At 32.1% G+C, this 19,295-nt stretch overlaps 1 protein-coding gene across 1 annotated transcript in view; it reads right to left on the reverse strand.

Moving 5' to 3' along the window:
* LRRC4C (leucine rich repeat containing 4C) overlaps nt 1–19,295 on the reverse strand; it is a 1,094,185-nt gene that overhangs the window by 780,952 nt on the left and 293,938 nt on the right. The window contains exon 2 of the mRNA XM_049779635.1: nt 16,401–16,486. The gene's annotated coding sequence lies outside the window, so the exon portion shown is untranslated. The remainder of the gene's footprint in view (nt 1–16,400; nt 16,487–19,295) is intronic.

A 19,295-nucleotide genomic window follows, 5' to 3' on the forward strand; every position in this document is an offset into this window, starting at 1 on the left:
TATATATTATAAATTATATATATATATATGAATATATATATTGTTTGGAGTAAGCAACTTTCCCATTATATCATCTCTCTGTCTCCCTTTGTAGTATTTTAAAAATAAACGTATACACTTCAATTTTAGGTTTTTCTAATTGTTGCTTGCTTTGGTCTTATTTATATATATCACACTCATGTAGCTTTTATGCCAGAATCAATATCAGTAATGCTCAGGCCTCAGTTATGACACATGGGTACTAAGTTATTACAAAGGATACAAGTGGTAGTCTATGCATCAAACTCAGGACTTTGAACATAGGTAGGATGTATATTCCTACCAGTTGGGGTATCTCTTTCACACCAGGATTCACTTTTTTTTAATGTTGACACAGTTTATATGCCAAGGGATTATATGCTGTGTTAGTTTTATGAGCTCTAGATCTTCTTTATTACTTTTCGATGACTTTTAAATCTTTGCAATGTATAGTGCATGTATTTTCTTCAGGTGCCTAGTGGTCATTTAGCTCATTAAGACTTATAATGAATTATGACCTTATTTTATAAACATGTTACCATCTAACAAAAAATCATTTGAGTCTAATTTTGAGCCAGAATTAAAAATGTCATTTTGGGGTCGAAGATCTATCACAGGGATTAGGACACATGTAAGACATAGGACAATCTCCAGTTAAATTCCAATAACACATGGTCATCTGAGGATTGCAAGAAACAGCCTTGGCTTCCCATAGCACAGTACTTCAACCCTTGGTCCCATCCCTGAACTACTGGCCCTATTGGCCAAATATCCACCGGAATGGCTCTGCATCTTCTGAACATCATTATAGCTTTTCCCCACACCAAAGTCCTATGTTACAGACTACAAATTCATCCATATTTACTTCCTGCTCTGTGTGTTGATTTTTTTAATGGCTGTAAATGCTCATGTGTAAACAGTTTAAACCTAAAGCAAGCTTTTAGTTGAAACACTCAATTAGTATTCTAACACTCATGCAAAGGATATAGAGAGAACAAAGAGAACACCCAAAGTCAAGTGAAAACAAATCCTTAAATTTGACCTCACAATCAAGGTTGGGGGGAATCAGACTGAGATCAAAGTGGAAAGGGGTACTGATCTAAAGGATGCTGAAGAGGATTATTGATAGAGGCTATTATAATGTACATTTTAAAGAGCTGTGTAATTGCAACCCTTCATATGAGTCTTCTCATAAAAATGAAATATACTTAAATATTTAAAATAATAAAAACAACTCCTCTTTAGTGACTTACGTTGCCACTTCATACACAAATATTTAATTTCTGAAATAATTTCTAAAGTTTATCTGGAGGGAGATTTTGTTTCCAGGCTGATGGGTCTAGATACATCAATTCTTTTACCCCATACAATTTGGCTTTGCCCATTCAACAACGAATAATAAGTGAAACCTTCTATCATTTAAAGGCCTTGGATGAAACAATAGTTACTAATTAGAGTCTGATGTCATAGAACTTCTTTTTTTTTCCTTCAAGCAAAATAATCGAGTTACTTTGCCCAGGAGCTTGTGCAGTCCAGCACATAGTTACTGATGAGTTCGCAGGAATGCAGAGTTAAAAAGAGGGTGTTTCCAAACAAGTTTTCTTTAACAAAAGGACAGTGGCACTTCAGGGGTAAATGTGGCCTAGTAGCATCAGACCCATAAAATTTATAAGCAGTTACAATCCTGTAAACAGGACAATCATTATTCAAAAGAACGTCAAATTCATTCCAAAATCAAGTCAAGCGATTGGAGTTCCAAAGTTCTTTAATATGCACAGCTACTATCTTCTTTTTAGCTTAATAAGGGGTTGTATATCCTTACAATTAAACTTAATTGCAGAGTGTAAAAACTGCATTGTGATGATAAAAACACAGAACAGATCTTTGTGAAGACAAGACAAAGACTTTTTCAATTGCTCACCTTGCAAACTCTTTATTTTTAAAACACTCTTTATCTTTTCCATGCTTTTTTTTCTTTAACTCTGTGTCCCTGTCTTTCTTCACTCCTAACAGAAATGCATTATTCATAGCTTTGGCTGATTAGAAATGGAATTGTTTTTTCCCTAAAACTTCAAGTATACAATTTGCCACTACATGAATGGAGCTAGATTGTAGAATGCTGAATGGAGTCAGAAGGAAGGAATAAATACAGATAATTTTAACATAAATGAACAAAGAATACAAGGACATTGACTTTACTGAGGTGTGAGAGAAAGTTGTATGGGAAAGGCCTTTGATAATCTGGAGGAGGTAATGGGATTCATCTTTAAACAATTTGTGTATAATTTTTTATTAACAGTACTGTAAATTTTAAGACCTCAATAAAAAGTTTAAAAAGTGTAGATGTAATAATATTCCTCCTCATTTGGACATTGAATTTACTTAAAACCAATAATCAATACCTTCTGCTTTAATTTTTCTTTGGAAGTACTGTTGAGAATATCTTAATTCTTACACGATATCTTACATTCTTACATTGCAAAAGCTTTCACTTGAAATTACTCAAGAAGAAAGAGGTACTTTAATACATGAAATGTAGGTAATGCATTTGATCAGGAACATAATTTCACATTCCGGGCACTGTATTAGGAAACTGACTGAGAAAATGGGGGGTTTGCAATGCGAATAGGCATTATTGGTTAAACAAAATTGGGTGGTATCTTTCTTCCTGAGAATTATTATACATGTTTACAAGATATTATGTATTGAGGAAAATAATCAGGGGTAATATGAAGAATACTGTGAAAAAGCCAATTAAATTTTTTCAGATGACAAAGAACTTTTGTCATAAATGCATATGAGTTATCTGAAACATTTTATGGAGGTTAAGGCAATTTTATTGTATGCAGCTGACACTCATTTACTCATTTGATCTCAGAACCATATATGTTCCCTCAAACACTTCTTGGAATGACTCCTGAGCACAGAAACAAGAGTATATCTTGAGCTGTGGCCCCACAAATTAAGTAAAACTTACATGAGTTTGTAAAAGTGTAAAGCAAACACAGCTTACTTACATGAATTTGTCAAAAAAAAAAAGTACATACCACAAACTAGGCATATACTTTCTTTTTCAATAACAAATGACTATTCATTAAAATGCAGAAATGTAAATCTTTAAACTGCTCAGTTTTTTATTATCATGTACAATGAAGGCTGATAAGCTAACCTTATGGAGAAACATTCCAAAGTGTCTGTTAAGCTACACATGAATAAGTAATTATCAGTAAAAAGTTCCCAAAAATTAATATTTAAAATTAATTACTTGGTAAATACACAATATTCTGGATACCTTCTGAAAATTGTCAATTCCCAAATAAATAAGTTTATGTTGGTATCCTATCCAAGATGTCAGTCAATGATGGTATGTCAAACAATTAAAATAAATTTGTGGAAATGCATATAAATTCGACACTAATTTGGGCTTAATTTATTCATTTTCTAAATAATATGCAAATTCATTTAAAGGTAGATTTTAAAATAAGATTTACAGGATGAAAACAGTGAAATGTGACAATTTACATGTTAATGTGGCAATTCAATTCAGCAAACGTTTATTGAACTCCAAGAAAATTACTATATGGGGTATTATGAGAACATTACCCATGCCATTAGCAAACATGTAGCTGAGAGGTGAGTTATACAGAATAAAGTATAAGTTCTCTCTTGATATTGTATCTATATTAGAATTAAAGTGAAAGGAAATATAAAATACAACACTCCGTAGTCACCTGTTTCTATGTATTATAGTTAGTGTGTGTTACTATAGTATTACTGAATTTGTTCAACCTCCGTTGACAATTTAAATTTAGGGGTTAAAAATAAGTTAATTCATTGGGCTGGAACAGTGGTGCAGGGCATAAGGCATAAGGAGGTTTGATCCCCAGCATCCCATGTGATCCCCCAAGCCAGGTATAATTTCTGATCATATAGCCAGGAGTAAGCCCTGAGCTTCACCTGGTGTGGCCCAAATCCTCCACCCTCCAAAACAACTGTTATTTACTTCTAGTTTGGCTTACATGAGTTAATTTTGTTAAAACTAGACCAATACTGGATATCATGTCAGAATTTCCACATGTCTTGAAATATAAAAGTTATTAAATAGATTTAATTAGTGAAACTTTCTACAGTTCTAATCACGTAACTGCTTACTCACTATTAAACTGTTTGTGATTCCAGCAATGATAATGAGTTTATTCCAGATACATATGTCTAGTTTGCTTGCATAACTAGAATATGTACAATTTGAAATAGTATAAAAGCAATAGAAATGAGCGGCAAGAAGTTAAAATGATGCTAATAAAACAACACAACTAAGTCAAAGACAAAAATTAGCTAAAGCAAAGTAATAAAGGAATGGGACCAGAGCAGTGACACAAGTGGTAGGGCATTTACCTTGCACACACTAACCTAGGACAGACTGAGGTTCGATCCTCCAGAATGCCATATACTCCTCCCCAAGCCAGGAATGATTTCTGAGTATATAGCCAGGAGTAACCCCTGAGCATCACCGGGAATTGCCAAAAAAAGCAAAAAAAAAAAAAAAAAAAAAGTCAGAGTAATAAAGAAAGAGCATTTGCCTTGCACGTGGCTTACCCAGGTTTGATCTCCAGCTAGTCCCCTGAGTCTTCCAGGAGTGATTCCTGACTACAAAATTAGGGATATGTATTAATTACTGCTAGGTGTAGTCCCAAAACAACAGCAACAACAACCACAACAAACAAAATAAAGAAATTATTCAAAAGCATTAACATGTGCTCATTTTTCTCTGCCAAATAACTCGATTACTATTACAAATATTTCCTATTTAATGTTTACATTTCTTCTGTACTTAATGTGATTTTCTTTGTATAATTATCAAAAGCAATATTTTGAAATAATACAGCTTATCTCCATTAAGTGTGAAATACTAAACATAAACAAAATTAATGAAGTATCATGGATATTTTCACACTTATGAATGTGACAAAAAGGCGCATGCTAGTAAAATACAATTAGTACTACACTCTATACTCTGTCTTTCATTCTGATGTCATAATTAATTATAATCACTAAGAGTCAAATTCATATATGTTTTTGTATCTATTAGCATCTCTTACCCTTTACTCAGACTTTAGTGGAATTGCAATCATTCATATATAAAGTTGCATAAATGGTTACTGTGGCTTCATTTCTAAAACTATGATAATCGACATGTACTATTCACAGACAAATGTTTAAACAAAAAGAATCCAACTTCACATATGCATATCTATTGAGTACAATGGGAGTAAACACTTTCAGTTGTAGATTGTATACTTTGAGGATGACAGTTATAATCCTATTACTAATTTTCTTTTTCTTGTCTCTATAACAAGAATTTTAAGATGAAATAAATATTATTTTTTTTAGCTGGAGAGATAGAAGAGGAGGTAAACCACTTGCTTTGCATGTATCAGATATGGTTTCCATCACTAGCATTATATATTGTCCCCCAAGCACAGCGAAAAGTATGATCCCTGAGCAAGAAATAAGCCCTGAGCATTGCCAGGTATGTCTCAGAACAGAACAAAACTATGTTTCTGCCACAAAGCAACTTTACACTTGAAATTTATAGAGTCATAAAAATGGGCAAATCAATTCCCTGGCATCACATATGTCCTCCTGATCACCAGGCCTCTTCGAGTTGATCCTGGAATGTAGAGCCAGGAGTAACATTGAGTGAGACAACTCTTAGGTGTGATCAGCCAGGTGTAATCCAGAAAATGAACATTCAAACCAAGACTCAGTGTCATTAAATTATGAAGTACCTATTGATAGTAAAATGATACGCATCATTGACTAATGAAATCTTTACTATTAATAGTACTATTTGAATAAAAATATCAAACCTGGACTGACTATTAATAATTATGTGATTTTAACATATTTGAGATTCTGTATTCACATAAATAAAATAACAAAAAAACTCTCCTGTTTTATTTCAGTCATCACAAAAAAAACATAAAGGAAAGCCAATACATTTCATAATTTAAGGTACTACTGTTGACATTAATGTAAATTGCACCTCCCTTGCCATTGTGCATAAGATGTAACAGCTGCAATGATTTCACTTTACAATCTTACACAATATACATGTTCAATATTTTCATTATTCAATATTATTGAAAAAAATTTGAGCTTGACACCCTTAGCATATCTTGAATGCCAATTGTATATAGAAATGATATCTTATTCTTATTTTGGATTCCAAATTTCTAGGATAATACCTTTCATATAAGAAGAGTTGAATATTAACATATTGGATATATGTGTTTGTACATACATATCACATTCATCTTATTATTCACTGTATCAGAAGCTCTTAGAAAATCTGTACCTGTTAGTAAGAATTGTCAAATTTTGTTATAAATACAAGAAATATCTGATAGACAGATTTCAGTCCCTAAAGCAAAACAAACTTGTGTAAATTTTTTGCTAATAGGGTATGTATGTTAATGGTAAGAACAAAGTATTCCTAATAGTAGACATTGATATATGTGTGTTATATGTCTGTATGTTACTACTTTAAAAGAAAAGTGATATATGTGAAATAAATACAGGATGCTCACATTAATTTATAGATTTAAAGAACTTTTAAAATAATCAAAAGAAGAAATGCAATGTTTGAAGTCAATAATTTTATCTATTTTGTTTATGAAAGGATGTGTTCCAGTAATGTTTCTCAGAATGTCAATAGCAGTCATATGGAGTGCTAATGTATCTGACATCTATCAATTAATACGAGGTTCTTTCTAAAGATGAGGTTCATTTAAAGATCAATTTCTACAGAAATCTTGATGCCAGGGAAACAGAAGCTAGCACAGCAAGTAAAGAGTTTGCTCTGTGAGTGGTCCCTAAAACCTCTTATGATTCAGAACTTGCCAGGTGTGGTCATGAGCACTGATCTAGGAGTAGTCTATGTTCACTATGGGGGTGATAGCCTCCACAAAATACAAAATTAGATTTTAACTTCTAACATATATTTCTTAATCAGTTAACTTTTCAAATATAAATGAATCATTGCATTTAATTTATTTGACATTAATATTTTCAGAAAAATCTTGATCTTGTAGAGAAAATAGAGGCTTTTCTTAAATATTATACACAGTGGCTGGGTGATGATGAGGACCACTGTATAGGTGTCTTTCTTGCCTAAAGGATGAATTAAATTAAGAAAAGAAATTTGTATTCAATAAGTGTAAAATTCTTTGGGTGCCTAAATTAGTTGTATTAGTCCTGAGTATGGATGATTACCAAAGCACATCAAAGAAAATGGGGAAATTGATTGTTTTCACCAGGTCTATGTTTGTACAACATCCATGCCCAAAATAAAATATGTAATTAACTCCATCTGCTGTAGATTATACCTCTGAATCACCGTAAACTAATGCCATTGAAGTTTATTCTCTAAATTAGCATTTAAATTATTGGCATACAGAGAAAAAAGTGATGTGTTCCTTTGTGTTCTCTCTGTTCAAGATTTACTTGTCAGTCACAGGAAAACAAGGGTAGAAGGAATAATAAAATATAGGTCATAGGCTTCAGCTGTGTCAGGCTCTTGAATCAGAGATTTCAATCTTATTCCAAACTTTTATGACAGTCTTAAGTATGTGCATGTAATATTATTGAAAAGATTAATCATATATAAAAAAAGATCCCATGAAAGGTTATGTAAAGAAGATGGAGATTTCATAAGGGAAGGTCCCATGAAAGGTTTTGTAAAGAAGATGGAGATTTTCTATACTTCAGGTTCATTTTAATTGTCAATTCCAGAAATTTGTTTTTAGAGACACTTCCTCTATCATATTAGCTTAATTATCCTTTTCCTTTTCTGATCTCTTCTATTTAATATTGTCTTTATCTTAATTTAAAAAGTAAAATACCAGTGCCTCTAAAAGTGTTTTCTCAGAAGCTGGTAGTGGCGCAAGCCATAAAGTATCAACCTTGCATGTGCTAGCCTAAGATGGTCTGCGGTTTGATCTCCCAGCATCCTATATTGTCCCCAAGCCAGGAGCGATTTCTGAGCGCACAGCCAAGAGTAACCTCTGAGCATCATCAGGTGAGGCCCAAAAACCAAAAAAAAAACAAAAAAACAAAAAAACAAGGTGTTTTCTCAATTATATTATATGTAAATACGTTTTATTTCTATGCTTTCTAACGCATTACTGTGCCTTTATCATTTAGGACGTAATTGTTAATTATCAGTTTCATTTATCTCATTATTCATGTCCATTCACAGTATTCCTGCAACACAATATCTTTATCATTTTAAGGTCTCAGTCTTTGGACTGTCTGTCTATATCTTCAACACATTTAATGATTTAATGTAAAATTGCCTCTGGCTTGGGGGGACAATATGGGACACCAGGGGATCAAACTGTGGTCCTCCCTTGGCTAGTGCTTGCATGGTAGACACCTTACCTCTAGCGCCACCTCACTGGCCCCGTAAAAGCTATTTTCAACACATTTAATATAAAATTTATTTTTGCATTTGACAGTCTCTCTATATAAAACAACCTGAGTTCTAATTTTTGCAGGTTTATTTGACATAAAAGCTAAGAAAAGCACAGTAAAATAAAACTATACTTACAATGAACAGAAAAGTATCCTATAAGGTCACATTTATTAGATCACTTTGAATCTTATGAATGCATACCTTTTAATTTAGCATTTATATATGAATGCTATTTTTAAATAAATTATACGTTTCAACTATACATTGATTTATTTTCAGCTAAATTAACCCAATTCAATTAAGTGTAGTCATATCTCCATATTTATGTTCATAATTGTAGGAGATAAAGCTACAGATTCAGACTTATAAATAAGAGATTATATTAAATAAAAGCATTGTATTTTGGTGCCAGAGTGGTGGTGCAAGTGGTAAGGCATCTGTCTTGTGTACACTAGCCTAGGAGTGACCACAGTTGGAGCCCAGCGTCCCATATGGTCCCCCAAGCAGGGAGCAATTTCTGAGGGCATAGTCAAGAGTAATGCCTGAGCATCACCAGGTGTGACTGATAAACCAAAAGAAAAAAAAAGTCCAAAAATTAAAAATAAACACTATTTTCTAATCATTACAGACCCAGCAAACACTTTCAGTTTCTTTGACTAATAAGATGTATTTTGATTGCATGACTATATGGTCTTGCTTTGCTGGGACAAGTCCTAGGCTTATTATACATATAACAAAATTTCTTCACGCTTGTCATAAGAAAAGCAATCAAATATTTCCTCTTATGTTGAAAGACTAATTTGCATTTAGGTTTTTCCTGATCAATGATTTGCACTTATATCAATTTCTTATGGAATGCTCTAATGAAGTTTATCATGTTTTTTTTGTTTGTTTGTTTGTTTGTTTGGAAAAAGGCCACCTATATATATTACTCTCAGACTTCTGTGATAGAAAAATATGACCCTTACTTCCATGATCAATTCCTTAACTTTGAGAACTGTTATACACATTAAAGGTGCCTTGCAGACATAATTAAAGTAAATGACTTTGTTTGACGGGCCAGAGAGATTATATGGGGTTTAAGTTTAAGTTTAAGTTTAACTAAACTAGGCAAATTATGGTTTAGTTCTGTCATTTTTTCAGATTCTCTGAACCCTTCCAGAAAGTAGTTGCTGAGCACATAAATAAATACATATTCTAAAATGGTTTGGGCATGGCCAATTTTTTTTAAAATAATATAAAACAGGGGCTGGAACAATGGTGTAGCAATATGGTGCTTTTACGCAGCTGACCTAGGACAGACCATGGTTAGATCCCCAGTGTCCCAGTTAGTCTCCCACGCCAGGAGCAATTTGAGCCCATAGCTAGGAGTAACCCCTGAGCATTATCTAGTGTGGCCCAAAAAACCAAACAACCAAACAACCAAATAAATAAATAAATAAATAAATAAATGAAAATTTAAAAAATGTAAATACATGGAAATCTAGACATTTTCTAGATTAAGTAAACCCAACCTAAGCAAATCCTTAAAAGTCCTTAAAGTAATTTAAAATAGAGATAAAAGGTGAAAACATATTGGCTAGTCATAATGTTAGAATAACTTGCTGCCAAATAGTTGTTGAAAATGGAGAAGGACACTTTTCTGAATTATAAGTGGTGTCTAGAAACTGAGAATGACCTTACTAACAGCCAATATGGGAAGAAATCTATCCTATCACTCCGAGCATTTTTTTTTTCCATTTGGTGATATTTTCTTTTATTTTTTAATAACACTATGATTTACAAAGTTATAATGCAATTGGTTCAGAAATTCAATGTTATAACAGCAATCCCAATACCAAGTGGTTTTCTCTAGCCTCTTATCAGGAACAAATTTACTTTTAATTACAACAAAAAAGTCAATTTAAATGATAAAACAGAAAAATGGATCAGGGGTCAGAGCGGTGGCGCAAGCAGTAAAGTGTTTGCCTTAAGTGCACTAGCCTAGGACGGACCTTGGTTTGATCCCAGAACCATATATGGTTCCCCAAGCCAGGAGCGATTTCTGAGTGCACCAGAAGTATACCCTGAGTGTCACTGGGTGTGGCCCCCAAAAATAGAACAATAAACTTAATATGTGATAATTATTATATCTCAAATGAATTTTAATTACAAAGAAAATGGATTCAAAATGAAGTCATAATCATAGTGATATGTATATTTTTATTGTTGTGTTATTTATTTTAGTATATTTTTGGTTTCATAGTCACACATAATGATGCTCCAATTAGATTGGCTCTGCACTCAGAAATCATCCTAACAGTTTGGTGTATCAGATGGAATGCCAGGCAAACACCCTACTAGCTATGCTATCACTTCCTTGATGTATTATTTTTTTATGCATTACTTTGATTTGAGGATTACATTGGATTTTCTCAAAGATCGTTCCTGACTTTATGCTAGAAAGTGACTTCTAGTAATGATCAGGTGAACATATACAGTGCCAAGAATCAAACCCAAATTGTCCTTGTGCAAAGAAAGCATCTTGACTTTCACTTTTTCCAACCTCTGATACGTTGATTTTAATCTAGTAAGACATATACTATCCTTACATCCAAAACATGGACTTTTGGTAAATATGTACCAGTTTTTTACAGAAGCATACAATTCCATATCTAGTAAGTTTATGAGAGAAATACACTTTTAGAATTCCCCATTCTCTGCTATTCCACAATAATTGCTCATTCAAGTGTCATTAAGACAAGTGGAACAATACTTTATGAGTTCAACAAATCAAGTTGGGGACTGCAAACAACTAAGCATTTTAATTTTGTGTTTAGAATCCATTATGCATAAATATGACACGTAAGACCAATAGCAAGAGCTTCTCTTGCTTCATTACTCTCCTTTGTTTCTTCGACTCCATTGTCTTTCTTTTCCTTCCATACTCATGCAGCAGCACTTTAGACTTTTGAATGAAAAGTAATAACTATCACTTTATTGATATGCTATTTGCAATATCTAATAAGATTATTTTCCCAGAAAATTATTTCTTTATTATCTGCTCTAATATAATAAACCATTTCTTCAAACATAGCTATCAGCATTGCTGAGATATAAAATCAATATTTGTAACTCATTTAAAGATGTTTGTTAGAGACATAGATTTGTTCTTGCTTAAGAAATTTTATGGACTTGTGAAAAGTTTACCACTATTGCCTTAGGATATCTCCTGGATAATTCTTAGGATAATTCTCTTGTCAATATATTTTTAAAAATGTTTCTGGTAATGGAACTGTTTTATTATCAAAAGTATCACTCAATGCCATTTCATTTCCTTCCTATCTATACTTATACAATTCCAGTATTTCAAAAATTATGTACCTTTGAAAAAATAGTTTTCACTCATAAATTTCTTGGAGGTATCCAAAAGAAAATTGGTGTACATTTTATGATGTACTGTCAAGTTATTAATATATCAAAATAAGTGCAATATAAGGGAAATTTTAGCTCTAAAATGCCATGATCTTTCTATCTTTTTAAAAATAACTATTGTTAGATTCATTGAATTAAACACACTTTGTATGATGTTTATATATTCATATGTATTCAAGGATACAGAGATAAACAGAAGAAAAATTGCATTAAAATCTAATGAAATATACTAGATGATTGCAATTTCATGAAGATTTTAGTTTGAATTCAGAGACTTAAGAATAGATTTTCTATGACTTGATATCTTGGACTTAATTATTTTAAGATAATCAATTAGTTATATGAGACTCACCTTAATAGGGTAATCTATTTTATTTAGAGTTCACAGATTTAGGAACCAGAGAGATAGCACAGCAGTAAGGCATTTTCCTTGCATGCAGCTGATCCAGGAGGGACCAGGTTAGATTCCTGATATCCCATATGGTCCCCCAGCCTGCCAGGGGCAATTTCTGTGTTCAGAGCTAAAAGAAACCCTTGATTTCTGCCGGTGTAGCCCAAAAAACAATCAGTCAATAAACAAATAAAGTTAAAAAATTTAAAAAAATGTTCACAGATTTAAAAAAAAATTTTTCCTTCCAAAAAACACCTTCACAAATTAACCCATATAATTTCTCACTAAATTTATAGGTGAGATACTTTGACAAATTTACAAATAAAATGAATTAACAGAATCACTTGAGTCCTTGGTAATCAGATGTAGGTTTTGCATATTATTTTTCTCTGATCCTTCATATCTTCTCTGACACTATTTCAATCTCCAATATCTTTCTCTTTAAAAAGCATCACAATTTTCCTGGAATACCCATTTCATTTTTTTTTGTTATTAGGACCTTTATCATAAAATTAGATGCTTGCTTGGTAGAGTGGAATAAAATCAAAGTACTAAATGTTTTTGGTTTTGAAAAACAAAAAATCAAAAAAAAAGTTTTGTTACTGAATTTAGCTTGGTAAAGATAAAGGATCCAGTGTTTGCAACATCAATCTGTGCCATAGATAAAGTGCAGAACAGAACCCAAGGCTAACTAGAAATTATTGCATAATACACGATAAAGATTCTATATAAGGCACTGCCAAGTCTGTGCCATTTGTTCCACTGTTTCCTCGCATCTATCTTGGCAAATAAGAAATAGAGCAAGAAGAGATTATGGGAAATGATGTTAGATCAATTTAAAAAATATTGAATGATGATTAAAAATGATTAAAAATACTAAAGCATAGGATTTCAGTTTATAAATTCTGATTTTTGAAAACAAAGAATCTTCTAGCTATGTCACCGTAGTGAAAATGCTTACACTGACCATTAATTTTTTCATCATGTACAAATGTGTTATAATAAACTTTTCATCATATACAAATTTGATATAATCATGCATTTAAACATGTCTACTGCATGAGATACATAATCTCATGTACTAGGAAAATGAAATGTATAAAATAGATCGTCTTCTTACAAAATAAATGTAATATAAAATATGTTATATATTATATATAAATAAAATATATAACAAATTAAATTTATTATAAAGCCTAAGATTATTAGGTTATCAAAAATGTTTTGTGTTTTTTGACAATGATTCCTTTGTTAATGTTAAAATATCCTAACCTTTACGTTACAAGTGTGATACCACCTGCTAACAGGTGGTTAAGAGTAAAAAAAGAAAGTGAATGTCTAAGTTGTTTTTCTCTAATCAACATAAATGCCAAGAACAAGTCAGACTTGAGTTTTGCTAAATTACATATTTGCTTTGGTATTCAGTACAAATGCCAAAATCATCACAAGTCTCCAGGGGGAGAGATTGCTTTCAGCAGGCGGTGATGCTTACGAGAATGCCTTCTTTTCTTCTTTCTTATGACCTCCTTACTGCACATTATGTTCTCTCCCTAATTTGTATTGAGTAAACATGACAAAAAATAAAGACATAAATGGACAATTAACAAAAGGGAAGTTAAAAGCAGACAATAAATGAATAAACGATTGTAAGACTCATGCATGATGATAGAAATAAAAACACAATAACAATAGATGGACATTGTCATTTGCTAGTCATTGAATGCTGCCACCACCCTGCACACACACATTTTGTGTGTGTATACATAAATACACACACATATATATGGAGTATATATATATATGTGTGTGTGTGTGTGTGTGTGTGTGTGTGTGTGTGTGTGTGTGTGTGTGTGTGTGTTCCTGGCATGCTCAGGGGACCATATGGGATACCTGGATTTGAACCACTGTCCTGTGTCAGCTGAATGCAAGGCAAATGCCCTACCACTGTGCAATCTCTCCAACACCTACACACATATATTAATGTACAGAAAACTAATCCTCAGTACAGTAAGATACAGGAATGGCACTTTAGGAAAGTATTTAGGCCAGTATGTAGAGTCCTGGTAGAAGGTAATAATATAAACAGATGTTCAAGACCTTTCTACCTTTCACCAAATAAAGTCAGATAGAAGGGAGATATAAATGGTTCTAAAATCTGGTGTCTTGATCTTGAATTTTCCATCTTTCAGAGGAATAAATGAATAAATAAGCCACCCAATTTGTAGCATTTGGTAATAGATGTTCAGATTAACTGAGACATCATTACTCAGATTAAATATGATTAAAAGCATGCAATGAACACTCTTTGTACTGCTGACTAAAATTTTTCTAGAATTAACAGGGATGTAGGCAAACAAATGTGTCAGTTGCTAGCATATTTTATTTACATATTATTAAAAAATAAGAGACTCAGTAAAAATTTATATGTTCATTCCATCCTGGCATTGCTTCCACCAAGATAAATTTATCTATACTATGTATTTTAAAAAGATCTAATTTATATCAAAATCATGTCTAAAAGAACCATCATTACAACTATTTAAAGTTGTATCTATAAATATCCCTATATACATATACATATATATATATGTAGCCTGTATTTTTAAAAGAATGTACATAGAAAACATTGGATAAATGTGTGTTAAATGATGATAGATGCTGTTCTTGGATAAGACTGTTCATGTGCAGAGTCTTAAATATTCTTGCTTATTCTGATATTTTTCAAGTTTATATGCATTTTATTTTACAAAATAGAATAAATCGGTTAATTTAAGCAAATTTAAATAAAACTAAAACCTAGCCTGTACTTAAATAAAACAATATTGAACATTAATATAATCAAATATCTAGTCTATACAAAGTGTAAGAAAGTACATATCTGCTGATTTGCTGTCATATTTCTATAATCAGTAAATCACAGATGACAATTTTTTTTTGGACTTACTTTTGACTTTATGATAAAAGATAACTCCTGTCAGCCTTTAGAAGACCATATGTAGTAATGTGTACTAGTACTGGGGATAAAAGCAGATAACATGGAAGGCAGGGAACTTAACCTTTATATTATTCCTGCCTCTACTTCCCACCAGATAATGCTTTATAAAGTTCCTAATTAAGACTCTTGAAACAATAAGTCATACTATTTATTTCATTTGCAACAAGAACAAGTTATGTACATATGTGAATATATGTGTGTGAATTCAGTGCATATTTAATTGAAAGGAAACAATTCCAGTCCTTTTCTCTGAAGTTAGCACTAAAATGGATGATTTTCCAAATATATTATTCAAACCTCTGGATCCAGTCAAAAGTGGATTAATAGAAAAACCTGTATTGATTAAAATATAATTTCTATGATTTTGGCATACAATTAGGAAGTACTCAGAGGCATTCTTTTGACAAACTTTAGCATGGAGTCTATGGAGTCCCACATAGAATTTGATTTCTCTTGAATTACTGAGAAGTTATATGTGTATTAGATGTCTATGCAATCATTTTTAAAAGTAATGCTGTTCAGATCGTAGAAAAAATTATTTTCATGCTTTTATTAGACTCAATGAAAATTATTTTTATGGTAAGTGAACCTTGAACCTAAAAATTAAGAGTTTACATATAGATTGAATATTTGATGACTGAGATGCTAAGTATACCTAGAACCAAAGTTGATAGAGAACTAGAAGGTTAAACAGTACCTATTAAAAAAAAGTACTATTATAATAGGCTGAATTTAGAATTAGAGATGCAAATACAACAAAGTATGGGTCAAAAGGATGAAGACAAAAAAAGAAGGCAATCACAATAAGAGGTTTATCAATAAAATACACAGTTGAGGTCCAAAGCAGATTTTAGAAGTTTAACCAAAACCCGAGCAGTGTTGATAGGCAAAGTAGATTTTTAGGCAAAAATGCATCATATGTGCTTCTAAGAGAAATGGATCCTTGTTCTGTGTGTGCACAAACTCCAATCTTATTTGCTCTTAGCCACATTCGTTTGCAAACAGTCTACATCAAGGTACTTTTAATCACAAATGAGAACATTGTTCTCCATCTTGTTTTTTTTTTTTTTTACTTTGTGTTATGAAGCTATCACTGTTGTACTCACATGAATTCAGAGTCTCAGATAGTCCAGCTTACTTGGCTCCACTCTCATGGCATGGTCAAGCAAACTTGCAAAATGGAGAACCATTTCTAAGAGAAAAATAAAATTAACATGGAACATTACATCTAAGGAAGTTCAAAAACAGTCTCGTCTAAATACTATTTAAAAATAGTACTTAAAATTAAGACCTACACATTGGAGTAATATAAAGGGTATGATGTTAGGGGTGTTGTAATCATGTGTGTATACTTACATATATATAAATACCATATTTTCCAGCTTATAAGACGACTTACTGGGTGTATAAAACAACCACCTATTTTTCCTGTTAAAATATAGTATTTGGGCTATATTTGCTGTATAAGACTACCTCTCTTTTAACACACAACAAATGGAAATTAAAAAACGTAAGAGAAAAAGAGTAGAGCCCTAAAAGGTTAACAGTATATGTTTAATAAAGCTATACTTTGGAGTGCCAACAATCATTTTACATTTGTCATTTGTAGTGAGTGACTGTGTTTTTTTAAATTGTGATCTACATTGAGAGCAGGGATGGGGCCTCCTCTAAGAGCAGCTGGCTGGATGTAGTGATTAATAGAACAGCTAGAGGGAGACAGAGCGCCTCCTCTGTGTTTCATAAAAGCTGAACAGAAAGCCGCATACTCGGCTGCTGGATAAGATGCTGCGCTCTGTAACTCAGCTCCTCTCTGTGCCCTGAAAGATGAATCAAGAAAAGCAGAGGTCTGAATGATGAGGCTGGCAGCTGGATGGGATGCAGTGGTAAGAGGGGGGCGGATCATTTGTTCTTGAAGCTGGAGTAAGTTTCAGCATGCGGCATACTGGCGTATAAAATGACCCCCAACTTTAATGAAGTTTTTCATGTGTTAAAAAGTCATCTTATATGCCGAAAAATACTGTATATATATACAGGTGTTTATTATATATATTTGTGTAAGTATGCATTTATTTTTATAGCATACATTGCTTAATGCTTTTATAAAATATAGGGGCCAGAGACATGGTGCAGCTGTGGGGCATTTGCCTTGCACGCAGGAAGGACCCCAATTCAATCCCCCAGTGTCCCATATGGTCCCCCAAACCAGCAGTGATTTCTGAGCATAGCCAGGAGTAACCCCTGAGCGTCACCAGGTTGGCCCAAAAACAAACAAACAAACCAACAAAAAAGCTTTTACAACATATAAAAGACCTGTAAAACATTTACACTTGATCCTGGATAAACATTTTGTCTTACAATTGTTTTGTCCACTAGACAAGATTTTAATAAACAAAAAAATGAAGTGCCTATTATTTACCCTCTATATTCAATTGTCATTCTTTTAATCAAAGTATTTTATTCCTTATTCCTGAATATGACCTGAATTTCCTGGCAAGTTGTCATCACTCATTCTGTCTTCACTTCCTGAAATGTCATTAACCATAAATGCCGGTTCTAGTTCCCAACCAACAAATTTATAGTCATTTTTTAATACCCAGCTCAAATATGACATTTTTTTTTACTCTGAAGCCTTCTAACAAAATTAATCTCCAAGTCATCAATATTTTCACAGACTTTTCTTGTCATTATTACAAGATTTAAAACTAGTCTTTCTTAACTCAGTGTCTTTGGGTTTTGAAACAGGGAGAATATTTTATTTGTGACTTTTTTCTCTTTAGTTCTTAACTGCCAGTGCAGATAATAGTCATTCAAAACTTAGTATAGTAATTCTAATCCATTCTACTTGGAGTAGATTAAATAGTTGGTAAAGTAGTAGTTAGGATTTTGTACTATGTAAATATTTATTATCATTTATAAATACATTTTTACTTGGCTTTTAGAAAGTCAATTTCCATCACCAAGTGTACTTTATTTTTTTTCTCTTTGACATTTTTATTTCAGTACCTCAGATTGTAATAATTCAAAACGTGATAACACACACCATTTGCATCCGTTTTCTGTTAAAAAACCATTATCTGTGAGACCTAATTAAGTTTTAAGTTTTTATATATTATTGTGATCATCAAATTTCCGTGTTACTGATTAGTAGATATCATCTTCAAAATCTTGGAAAAACCTTAAGTCTACTATTTCTCCCATATCCCCATATGTTAATAAACCCCATTGATGCTAAAGTCAAAACATATCTCAATTATGTCTGAAGTATTTGAATGAAAACACAGATACACTATAAACATATATTTGTTTATTCTAAACTATCAACTTTTAATATCTATTTCATTCTTTAATAGCTACTAAACTATTTTAATATTTTAATTAAACATCTGTAATATCTATTAAAGTTAAATTTTTCTTTTCTCTGCACACTTTTAGAAATTTTCATTTCTTTCTAATAAAACTCAAAATCACCAAATGAATAAACAAATTTTATATGATCTGGTTACATGCTACTTCTCAGACCTACATACCTAATCACCATACTCACACTAAATTAGACTCTCAACTGTTGCTTTAAAAATTGCAGATGCTTTCCACTTTCTGATATGATGTCTGCTGTGTTTCATTCCCCTATACTCAATTCACTTATGCTTATCTAGGTAGACTACTTAGCAAACCTCCACTGTGTGTGTAAGTGCATTCAGTCATGAAAGTTTACCTAATTCCTTAAATAAAAAATGAGATCCTAAACCTAGAACTACATGTTTGCAAACACATCTTAATTTTTTCAAACATATACTAAACTAATATATGTGTGAAATATATTTTGATTTTTATTTTTCTTCACAATAAGCATGCAATGTGCTTCTACTTTTTTAACTTTCCCTGGTACATATTCAGCAGGCTTAATATACTTTTAAAATTATTCATTATGCTATAGTATATAGATAGATTGATATAAATATAGATATATAGATATAGATATATGTCTCATGATAAAGTAC

Source organism: Suncus etruscus, chromosome 9 (assembly GCF_024139225.1).
Source record: "Suncus etruscus isolate mSunEtr1 chromosome 9, mSunEtr1.pri.cur, whole genome shotgun sequence".
Classification (NCBI taxonomy): Eukaryota; Metazoa; Chordata; class Mammalia; order Eulipotyphla; family Soricidae; genus Suncus; species Suncus etruscus.